Source organism: Meriones unguiculatus, chromosome 10 (genome assembly GCF_030254825.1).
Source record: "Meriones unguiculatus strain TT.TT164.6M chromosome 10, Bangor_MerUng_6.1, whole genome shotgun sequence".
NCBI classification, from domain to species: Eukaryota; Metazoa; Chordata; class Mammalia; order Rodentia; family Muridae; genus Meriones; species Meriones unguiculatus.
The window spans coordinates 56,381,072-56,393,834 of NC_083358.1; positions in this window are offsets into that span (position 1 = coordinate 56,381,072).

Below are 12,763 nucleotides of genomic sequence, written 5' to 3' on the forward strand. Positions count from 1 at the left end.
AATTAAGTCTATGTGAGCTGAACACTTTTAAGTAGCAGCAGTATTTCACCCACACTGCATCGTTAGATCTCGCTAGTATTACATTGTTGTATTACAGTCACATGCCTTTGAGCTCTTTAATGTTTTTATTTGTTAATGGTCTTAAGTTGAAGCCATGGCTATCTTGAGCCCAGCTAGTGGGAAATGTCAAAATGGCCATTTGCAGTGACAGGCAGTAGATAGTCAGTAAGGTCTCGCACTCATCTTTGCCAGATGTTTACATGTGGCCTCAAGTGTGCCTTAGCTCTCCCATTACTTGAGTCAACATTTTGAATTCCAAATATTGTTCTAAAACTGAAGATTCCAAACAGCTGTCATTCTCTTTGCATTTCAAATTTGCAAATTGTCACATGTGCCCCATTCGATTGAGCAAATCAGTCACTCACCTCAGCTCCTGCTTCCTAGCTGACCTGAATCCCAAAGGGGGAGCAGATTCTGACTACTGACAAGGCGGTTAAAAGGATTTCACTGTGGAAATAAATATGGGAGGAAAGTTATCTTAGAGACTATTTACAGTACAGTTCATTATCTACAGGAGCTTTCAAACAATGATGCAGACAACAAGATATTTCCTGAAACATATGTGAAAAGAAATACTCGGTGAGGGCACTGAGTTTGCAGCATAATCAAAGCCACCAACTGATGCTCTTGAAGAGATGAGTACTCATTCTGTCACTTTTTAGATCAATCTTTAGATCAACACACAACAGTCCTCACCTTCTCTGTCTCACACTGTATGACTCTCCCCCTTCCTCATAGTTGCCTTGTGAGTTACCCTGTGCAGAAACTTCAGTGACAGAATGAAAAAAAAAAAAGGAAAACAAAACAAAAGCAACAAACGTTCTTAGTCTATGACCATAGTGTTATGATCTACTATGATGATGCAGCAGGGTACCATGGTGGGACCAGGCCAATGTGTACCCCCTGAGGAATTATAAAACGAACCAGATCTGATAAACGGAAGTTTATTGGAGGAAGGGAGAGGAGGACCTGAAGAAGGTGTAGAGGCATTAAGTGAGCCTGAGGGAGCAAGAAAGGGGAGTGGGCATCTAGGACACACAGAGAGAAACAGCAGGAACTAAGAGAAGAGAGCTAGGGGGTGAGGGAAAAGGAGATGGAGAGATGGAGGGGGAGAGAAAGAAGAGAGAGAGAGAGAGAGAGAGAGAGAGAGAGAGAGAGAGAGAGAGCAACCTGGGGTGTCCAGTGGTCCTTTTATGGACCACATACACCTGGAGTACCTGGCGGTGGTGGCAACTGATAACATAAGACTTGTTAGATCCCTGAGCAAGGCCAGCAGAATCTCCTGCACAATAACACAGACTGCAAACAGTTTTTTAGTAGCAACAGGAGTAAAAACTGTAGCTGACCCTTCTCCCTGGAGCTTTGAAAATTTTCACACACACACACAGAAATACAAGCAAAGGAGCATGTAAACACACAACTGTTATTAAGTTAATCTACTTAATTTCACGTTATTTGCTATATACCAGTAAAGTACAAATTCTGAAATCATGAAGTTAAACAAGCTAATATTTCGCATTCTCTTGAAGAACATTGTTTTTAAGGATAATGGATTTTAGGTTAAGGAAGATGTGTACCATGAATCTGTCAGCCTTTCTATATCTTGCTGGGGACAGTGAAAACACTGTTCTATGCTTATAGAAGCTATTTCCTGACCCAAACACAAATTTAGCTTTTCTCTAAAAAGTAATATATTTTTTTCTTTTACTTAAAAACCTCAATTACAAACCAAAATCAACATCCTGGGTGTAATAACTATTATTGAGCTTAGTCATTATTTCTAAAAGAAAAAGAGAGAGAGACACAGACAAAAACTGAGAATTACAATCTGTAAAAATAAAATATACAAAGTCCCAATTTATTTCTAATATCAGAGATCAGACCTCTACTCTTGCCTGATGCGTCTAAAACAAAAAGGGGGAACTGTAGAGAGCTGTGTAATGCCACGCCTTAAAGATGGAGCTGGTTTCCGCCTTCCACCTTCCAGATGGTGAGTGCTCTCTATCACAAACAACTCCATATTTGGCTAAGGCTGAGGATCTGGCTTGCTTCCATGTATGTGGACCTACCTGCTTTGCCCACGTGGCACGCTGGGGTTGGCTACCCAGAGGCTATTTAAGCTGTGGGCTGGCTTTCCCCAGGGTCAGATGATTGTTCAAGGTTCCTGAATAAACTGCATTAAAAAAAAAAAACTAATAAAAAATATACACATAAAGATAAGAACTTCATAAATATTTTGATACGGAAAGGAAATTTAGGACTTTTACTTAATTAAATTATAGAATTTTACTTAATCTGTTTTTATATTAGTTAAAATTTTGGTGTGAATCTTTTCTTTCTCATTGAGACTATACTTCTTAAATACAAAGGCTATAATACAGTTGAATAATTGAAAAATTGCATACTTTCTTTAGCCTTGTTTATTGTCTATCCTGGACAAATAAACAGCGAGCAGAACCTTCAGACTCTGATAGGTTAGTTCCAGAGTGGAAATCTACTCAGTTGTTCCAATCTGAATGCTGTATTTGCTAAAATATTTTCAACCAAGGGAAGTCAGATAATTTTAAAAAATAAACATAATACTTAACTATGTTAAAAATTTAAGAATATTTGTCTTTTTCTGGAGAATGGCACAAATGGTCTTATTTTTATAACTTTGCCCATTGTTCTGGCTAGTTTTCTGTCAACTTAACACAAGCTAGAGTTATCTGAATAAAGGGAACCGTGGTTTGAGAAAATGTCTCCGTAAGACCTGGCTGTAAGGCATTTTCTTAGTGATTGATGGGGAGGGACAAGCCCATTATGGGTAGTGCCATCCCTGGTCTGTGTTGCAGCATCTGTAAGAAAAGCCGGCTGAGAACTCTGTAAGCATCACCCCTCTACAGCCTCTGCATCAGCTCATGCCCTCAGGTCGCTGCCCTCACTGCTTTTGAGGATAAACTTTTGTATGGGATTGTGAATGAATTAAACCCTTTCCTCTCCAAGTTGTATTTAGTCATGTCATTTCATCACAGCAAAAACCACCCTAACTAAGACACCTATGCTGTTATAAATTCAATGAATATCATGACTATTGGTGTCTGCTTAATAGTAGGTGACACCTTCCGGAGGGAACCAGTTCTTGCTTTCGAGCTGGAGATACAGTGGAGCCTATCACAACTGGCAGATCAAATCGGAAGAAATGCAAACCTGGCAGTCTAAGTACAGCAGATCCTTTCTGCGTCAAAACAACGTTTCCCAGCTCCCAGGCAGTTAGCTCTATCACAGGCTTTGTGCTGCCTTCAGGCCTGGAACTATCTGCATGAGCCCAAGGTCATTAAAGGAGTGCAATATGCTCTACTTAGTCAAAAATTCTACAAGCTCATTTCATCCAGGAACTTCAGAATACACACCCAAAGCAACTTTCTGTCAACTGCCAAGACACGGTATGGGCTGCCAAATTGACATATGAAATTAATGGTTAAATTGTGTATAGAGCTGTTTTGTTAAAAGCATAAGGTGAATGGAATAATTGTACACACAGCTGGAAACTGTCATAGACATTATATTCTTCAAGGTCACTGGGAACAACATTTATAAGATGTTTCAGGGTGAAACACAAGATTGTGTTCCCAGCTTTCTGATTACGGAACTTTTTTGTCAACTAGTCAAAAAATAACCTCATTTCAATGTGTGTTCTGGCTGAAGGACACCTTTTGAATTTATGTGCTAACCCATTTACATTAAACTCACAGACAACAATGCTATAACTCATGCCTGAGAGAAAATATTCACATATATTTTCTCTGAAAAGAACACTACAACCACTGTCTGTTGGGGAATATTACACAGCCCTTCAACAGTATGCCAGAGGACCCTGTGAAGCAGGGAAACTCCTGCCTCTGCTGCCAGCAGCAACAAGAAGAGGGCAGGGATATGTGAAAATCAGATGCTAAATGAGTGCTGACAGAGACACTTGTTTAACAGTACTGGAGTTGAAATTAGCAGAGCATCTTCTTGTTTAACTAAGCTAGAACCAATTCTAAGTTCAGAACGAATGGGTTGAGGATTTTTTTTTTCTGCTGCTGCTGCTCTGCACTTGTCTGTGTATGACCGCAAAGAGTATACACATTCATTTTGTGGTTACACATACAATTCTGGAAAACAGAACAATTTGCAAATATGGAAACTGTGAACAAAGAAGATCAACTAACTATGCGTGCCTGCCTATGCATATTTATATTCTAATACAAATACTGTAAATTGGAACATTTTCACTTTCATTTGTTACCTATGTTTGAGAAAAAATCCTGAAGAACAGCCATGGAATGGCTTTGTCAATTTCACTTACTTCTTCCTTATCCTGAGTTGTATTCAACTCTTTATTCAACTTTATTGAATAGCTTAATTTTTATTCACAACCACTCCTTCAATTAAAAAAATCAATGAGTTTTAACCTTATCTTTGTGAGGAACTATGGTCTAGACTACTGGTCAATTAAATTACAATTTCTCAGAATGGGTCTGGGCATCATTATTATTTTAAATACTGATTAAGAAGCTCTCTAGATGATTTTAACCAGCAGCCAGGCTTAAAAGCTAAGTTTAAATACAAAACTGATCCTGCATTAGGAGGGTCAAGTTCTGTAGTATCTTTTGACAGAGCCATTGCTCTCATGTATAAAATAAGTACTTTATCCACTACTTTGTAAAATACTTCCATGATAAAATAGATTAGCATGTATGAGAGTTGAAAATGATGTAGACAACTGTGGTGTTTGTGTGTGGGTGGTGGTTTTGAATCCATGTGAGCGTGTGAGCACGTGCACATACCTGTACATATCTACACAGAGACCAGAACAGAGTATCAAGTATCTTAAAGACTGATTTTCACTTCCTTTGTTCTGAGTCACTCTCTCACTGAGCCAGAAATTGGTTTTGTGTGCTAGTCTGGCTGGCCAAGGAGCTTTTGAGATTCCTCTGTCTTTGCTTTCTTCCAGAAGCTGGGATTACAGCCATGTGGAGCTAAGCCTGGCTATGTATGTGAGAGGAAGTGATTGGTACTCAGGTGGGTGTGTTTGCTTCACTCTTAGCCACTAAGTTATTTCTTCAAGCTAGTTTACAATGCAGAAGATGGGAAAAGTTCCGTTATATCTTTCAGATAAGACATGCATTTTCCCTTCATGAGGTATGCGACATCCACAGGGGTTGTCTGCATCCCGACTGCCCATTCTACTTGCTCATTTCCTTTACTGCTTCCTAAATTCCTCATATTTTGGTTCTCCACAGAAGCACTACATGTGCCCTTCTCTGAGTATATGTTTGATATTTACACTGCCTGGAATTATCTATATAAAAGCCTGTAGTTATCTACATAAAATCTTGTCCACATTTACTGCAGGATTCCAAAGCACCTATTCTTAAAGTCTATTTCCTTTGTCACCTCTGTACCACTGTTGCCAATTGAGACCAATGATGTCATCATTCCAAATGAGCTACAAGAAATTCTGCAGTAAGAGTAGGGTATTTTTGTTGTTGTTGTTGTTTGTTTGTTTGTTTTTTTGTTTGTTTTCACTCTTGGGCAGCATAGTTACATCATGATTTGTAGGACAAACATAAAAACTAACTGCAACATTTTTCTACATGTCAGTGAAAGTTACGAGAAGAGATCTTTATTTCCTTTTATGTGGAGAAAATTGAGAAAACCTTCAATGGAACAGGCACTACTCAGTTAAGAGTCTGGGGGAAAAAAAACACATCATGGCAAATTTGTCTCTTTATCCAAGCTGAGATGAAGTTTTCTTCTTTGGCTTGATGCCAGTCTTCTAAGTGTCCTGTGATCTACAACTTAAAGTAGTGACCTCACAGATTCTCAGATTTACACCATTGCCCCCTCCCCAAGGTTTTGATATCCTAAGACATAGACTGAGCAACACCACCAGCCTCCTGAAGTGTAAAGTGCATGCAGGCCGCTTGGAATTTCTCAGACACTATTTACATGAACTACTTCCCTGATAAATCCCTTTCAGCTGTGCACTTATACCTGTTAGTATTAGTTCTGTCTCTCTTGGGAACCTAACTAAAAAGATTCTGCATCAGGGAGCTAAAATAGAATTCTTTCTTACTCAGTTCCTCAACACTCATAGAATGAAATCTGCCAAATTGTTCGCTTTGCAAAAAAAAAACTTGTGATTAAGTACACAAAGCTACTTAATACTGAAAGATAAAAAGTGCAAAAGCCAATTATCAGCTCTGCAAAAACAGATAATCACATCATTGCAACAGACAAGCACTAATTATGCTGTCACACAGACATCATATATTTTTAAAGATTTTTAGACACAACCACTTTTTCAATCTAAACATGAGGGTTCAAAGACATGCAGGAGTGGAAACTTAAGAAGAAAGCCAATGTTCTCTCCTGCCAAGTTGTTCAGTTGCGCTTCACTTCTGCTTCTCAGTTCTAGCATTCTGTTAACCTTCAAAGACCATCCCTCCCCAGGGGTAAAGAGTAATCCAGTAAGCAAAGCAGCCATTTCCCAGACACACACTGAGAAACATGTTCTTCCAGTACTAAGCAGCAGACTGTAAGTGGATTCTGACTTGACATCTTGGTAAATGTACCTCTTATGCTTGCTGTTAATCTAGCAGAAAAACTAGCACAAGCTTCACATAAAAACACAGAGTTCACAGAACTCGTCAATCTCCCTATTTCAGAATTTATCTCTTCAGCCATGTTACTAACATCTGGTAAAGGAAGCATTTTAAATACAGAAACATGAAGATTTGACGTTTTTCTTCCAGAAAAATAAATGAATTTCAATTAAATTTCCAAACTCCTAACATTCCAGCTCAAAACACTGGCAAAAATTCAGAATAGTGGATTAATAATTAAAACTAACAGAAACAGTCACCTTAAAAAATGTATCATTTTTTTTTTGTCTTGGCCTTCTCTTCAAATTGAGTAATTCTAGGAGAATTTACAGAATTTAATATTCATTTAACAAAAAAAGCCAGTGAAGTACCTAACTGGAAAAGTATGTGTGTCTTTGTGAGTGTGTATATGCATGTGAATTACAGCTTAAAGAGCCAGCGTCCTTGAAAGATGGTTCAATGGGAAACATGCTTACAAAACAAGCATGAGAACTGAAGCTCAGAGCAGCAGCACCCACAGATATTCTGTGTATGCCATTACTCATTTTAATCCATGAACTAAATCACTTTTTGAAATTTTTAACATAGTTTTATAAAAATTTTCATTGCTATGACCGTTCTTCTTAGACCATTTTAAGAGAAGAGGTATTGAGTAGGCAAAGAATGTTAGAAAGTTCAAACCTGCCCTTCACTACCCTGCAAAGCTGTTCCTATGATGTGCTTTCTTACAGTGTTGACTTTGAGGCTAGTGCTGCGCAGGAATGACAAAAAGGTGAATCTTCCTGAAAAGTTAAGAAACAAACATTTATGTAATTTTTCATTTGTGAAAAATAAAATTCCTCAGTATTACAGGTTTGTGACTGAGTGCATGAATGGTGAAAAATCACTGTAGATTTTGAATGATGTCATCAGAAGCTGTATATGTCCAATCACAGTATTTCAAATGGTTGCAATGGTAGATCTAGGTGCCTGCAACTGTGAAATACAGCAATACACATTATTTTTTAACCTACTTTAATATAAAAACAATTTATCTGCTCATAATTATTGTAACCATGTATGATGACTAATGTTGATTCCTGGCTTGATGGGATTAGAATCACCAATTGACACACCCTGGGTGACAATGTTTTCAGAGAGGTTTAACTGCGAAGGAAAAACACACCTTGAATACTAACAAAAAACATTCCATGGGCTGATGCTGGACTGAATAAAAGGTAAAAAGCAGATGAAGTGCATGTACCACTATCATACCCTTCCCCCATGATGGGCTGTGCCCAAAAAAACCATGAACCAAAGCAAATCCTACTTCTTGAGTTGTGTTTGTTATGTTGTCACATGAATGACAAAAATAATTAATATACATTGTGACTTGATCATCTCTACAGATGCGGAAAATCATTCAACAAATGTCATCATTGCTTTATTATAAAAGTCATGGAAAGGCTAGAGTGGTCAAGTATACCTAAAAAGCATAAGGGCTCTGCATGACAAGCCTATAGCCAGCACTTTGCCTAATGCAGTCAAAGTAGCAGAATCATAGTAAGCTTGGCAATAAGACAAAGCTGATTGCTTTCTTTGCCTTATTCAAAATGGTATTGAAGTTTCAGAACAATAAGACAAGAAAAGGAAAGAAAATAAGAAGTGAAAAGATCCCTACTTTTATTTTTTTATTTTTTTTATTTTTTTTTATTTTATTTTTTTTAGATCCCTACTTTTAGATATCATTCTCTTCATAATAAAACCAGTAACACCCTCCCCAAATTGTAGAGACGTTAAATACCTTCCACACTGTGTCACAATACAAGATGAACTTACAAGTCAGTGGCCTTCCCAAACACCAAGTACAAACACATGGAAAAAGATATCCAGTTAACAATATGAACCACCAAAGCAATAAGAATTAAAATATTTAATAATAAACCTCACTAAGAAAAACAGACTTCTGCAATGAAAACTTTAAATCAGTGCATAAAATAATTGTGAAAATGTCCATCCTACCAAAAGCAATTCACAGACTGAATGCAATCATAATCCAAATTCTAGGATCATTCTGTAGAGACATAGAAAACAAATAAACAAACCAAAAATTACATAGAAGAATAAAATAGCCAAGTATAGACAAAGCAATCTCACACAGAAACAACACAGCAGGGCTATGATACTTTTTGGCTTCAAAGTACATTACAGAACCACACTATTAAAAACCACATGGTAAGAACACAAAACAGCCACATAGATCGATTGAATGAAACAAGTCCACATACTACTCAACACAAACACACCTACCTGATTTTTATAGAGATGTCAAAAGTGCACTTTGGGGAAAAGAAAACTTCAACAAAGGGACTGGGAAAAGGTATTACAGTACAAAAGGAGGTGAAACTATAATCTTGTCTCTAGCCTTGCACAAAAATCAACTCCAGATGGATCCAAGACCTCATCATAGGTCCTGATTCTCTAAATTTTCTTTAAAAACTGGTGATGACAAATTAAGTACTAGAGCCAAACTTATCCATTATGTCAAATAAAGCTGCTAGTCCTACTTGACTGCTAAAAGTCATTCTCCTACCAAGGCAACCAGTATTAATGTATCTTCATGCATTGTTTATAATTGCTTGTGTTTAATCAGTTGGCTTTTAATTGCCATGTACTAAGTGCTTTCCTCTTTATAACATCTAAGATAAATTATTAATTAGCTATTTATCTATTGCTCTTTAATTCCTTATCTATTAGAATTTCCCCCTTCAATCTTACATAGTATAATTTAAGGATAAAATGAGAAAGTCAAGTAAACTATCAAGACTAATACAAAGTAAATGTGGTTATTAGATATTTCAGGCACTAGGTATATATATATATATAAACAAATATGTATATAATTTATATGGTTCTCTTAAAAACATTCAGTGGTCCAAGAATCCAGCAGATTCTCTGCTCTGACTTCATTATCCCCATATAACAGGAACTGAGTGAAAGACGTGTTCTAGGAAATGTACCATGTGGCTCTCTTACAGCATCATATTATGACAGCATTTACTTTGTTTATTTCCTGTTTCAGACTTCCACCAAATAGCTTAAGTTGGTGTGTGTGTGTGTGTGTGTGTGTGTGTGTGCGTGCGCACGTGCACATGAGCGCAGGTGTTATTGTTTTTCATGAACAATTTTACACATATTTATAGATGTTGTTTTGTTTTAACTAGGGTTAACTACACATGTTTTATGAGACTTAATTACAATGGAGAAATACGATAATAAATAGTAGTTAAGCCCTAAAGTTTGTATTCTTAAGGTGGCATGGCCTCACTTAATATGTAACATATGATCTGAGTTCATATAAGGAACAGGTGTTGTCTCTGACATGAACTCAGTAGCTGGCTCTTTGATCACGTCCCCCTGAGGGAGGGCAGCCTTGCTAGGCCACAGAGGAGGAAAATGCAGCCAGTCTTGAGGAGACCTGATGAGATAGGGTCAGATGGAAGAGAAGGAGGACCTCCCCTATCAGTGGACTTGGAAAGGGGCATGGGAGGAGATGAGGGAGGGATGGTGAGAATGGGAGGGGATGAGGGAGAGGGCTATGGTTGGGATACAAAGTGAATAAATTGTAATAAATTTACAAAAGCATAAACAAACAAAACAAAAAAGGGATTAAGTGATAAATTTAGATGGTGGAAGCAACAGTAAGATTAAATGAGTTGATTTTAAATTGGATATATTTATCCTTCACTTTTTGTAACATCTTTGTCTTCTTTTATTTTACCATTTGTAACACTTCTTATGGTCTCAGTATTTGTTTAAAGTTTCTCTTAGATATGCATGTGGTTCAATCAATTTCATACTTACGAAGAGCTTAAAAACATTTTAAAAATGTATTTTTTAAAAAGTGTAACAGCAACATTGATAGTTTACAAATGTTCACTGTATTTTGTCAAAATTCACAGCACATGCTTAATGCAAAAATTACAAAACTAATTTTTCAAATGCATGGAGGTCCAGAGGACTTGTTGGCTCACCTATCGCCAGGGAATGTTAAGGTCTACACACCAAAGGCTATCATCTTACCTAGACACTGCACAGGAGTCCTTTCAGTTGCTGAAGCTACAGTGCAAATGTAAACTCCGACTTCAAGTTGAGGAAATATATCTGAGAATTTATTGTTTTTATATGAACAATTCCATCTCCATTGCAAATAAATTCACTCAGTTTTGAGAGTACAAAATTATTGATAAGCAAGACTGTTTTTAAATCTTGATAAACAACTAACTCAATAACCATCAAAAATAAAACTCATCAAATAACACAAAATCATATGGCATCCACTAACAGAGGAATATCTTAAAGAAATGCTCATCCTCATTAGCCATCAGGGAAATGCAAATCAAAACGACCCTGAGATATCACCTTACACCCATCAGAATGGCCAAGATGAAAAACTCAAGCGATAACACATGCTGGAGAGGTTGTGGAAAAAGGGGAACCCTCCTCCACTGCTGGTGGGATTGTAAACTGGTACAACCACTCTGGAAAGCTATCTGGCGCTTTCTAAGACAACTAGGAATAGTGCTTCCTCCAGACCCAGCTATACCACTGCTAGGTATATACCCAAAGTTTGTTCAAGTACACAAAAAGGACACTTGCTCAACCATGTTTATAGCAGCTCTATTTGTAATAGCCAGAACCTGGAAACAACCCAGATGTCCATCAAGGGTGGAATGGGTACAGAAATTGTGGTATTTTTATACAATGGAATACTACTCAACAATCAAAAATGAGGAAGTCATGAAATTTGCAGGCAAATGGTGGGATCTAGAAAAGATCATTCTGAGTGAAATATCCCAGAAGGAGAAAGACAAACATGGGATATACTCACTTATATAGACCTATAAGATATGATAAACATAATGAAATCTATACACCTAAAAAAGATAATCAATTGAGCGGACATGGGGTAAGATGATCAATCCTCATTTAGAAAGACAGATGGGGTGTGCATTGAACGTATGACAGGAGTCTACTGAGCGCATCTGAAAGACTCTAACTAGCAGTGTTTTCAAAGCAAAGACTCATGACCAAACCTTTGGCAGAGTACAGGGAATCATAAGAAAGAAGGGGAGTTAGTCTGATGGGGAAAGGATAGGAGCTCCACAAGGACAAAATATATCTGGGCACAGGGTCTTTTCTGAGACTGACATTCAACCAAGGACCATGTATGGATATAACCTAGAACCTCCACTCAGATGTAGCCTGTGGTAGCTCAGTAACCAATTGGTTTCCCAAAGTGAGGGGAACAGGGACTATTTCTAACAGGAACTCAATGACTGGCTCTTTGGTCTCCCCACCCCCGAAGGGAGGAGCAGTCCTGTTAGGTCACAGAGGAGGGCTTTGCAGCCAGTCCTGAAGATACCTGATAAAACAGGATCAGATGAATGGGGAGGAGGTCCCCCCTATCAGTGGACTTGGAAAGGGGCACGGTAGAGATGAGGGAGGGAGGGGGGACTGGGAGGGAATGAGGGATCGGGACATGGCTGGGATACAGAGTTAATAAAATGTAACTGATAAAAATAAATAAAAAAAAAATTCTTGAAACATCTAACTCTGCTTTCAAATCTGCTCATTTAATAATTACTGAGAGATATTAGAAAAATAAAATAGAGATGGCTAATAGGAGAAATATTTTTCCTAATAAAAAATTGGCCAATTAATAATAACTTCAGTATATAGAAAACACAAAAACAATAATAATAATAACAATAATAATAACAGGGGCTTTCATGGAGAAAGGGCTATGTTTGTCTACCAGAGATAGATTAAGATATTTCTCATTTTACTTCTATAAGTCATTATAGTGTAAATTACCTCATTCCAGTTTTGCAGAAAAGAAAATTTAGAAATCAAGAGAGTTTTGTTTTTGGTTTTGTGTTTTGGGTTAGCATGGCAGAGAATATTTGAGGATGAGTTAACCTGACCCTTCAACCCCACCATCCCCTCAGGTCTAAGACATTATCAACTTGTTTGACTCAGGAAACAGTTGACCCTCTAAGAAACTCCACATTTTTTTAAGGGTGCTTGTT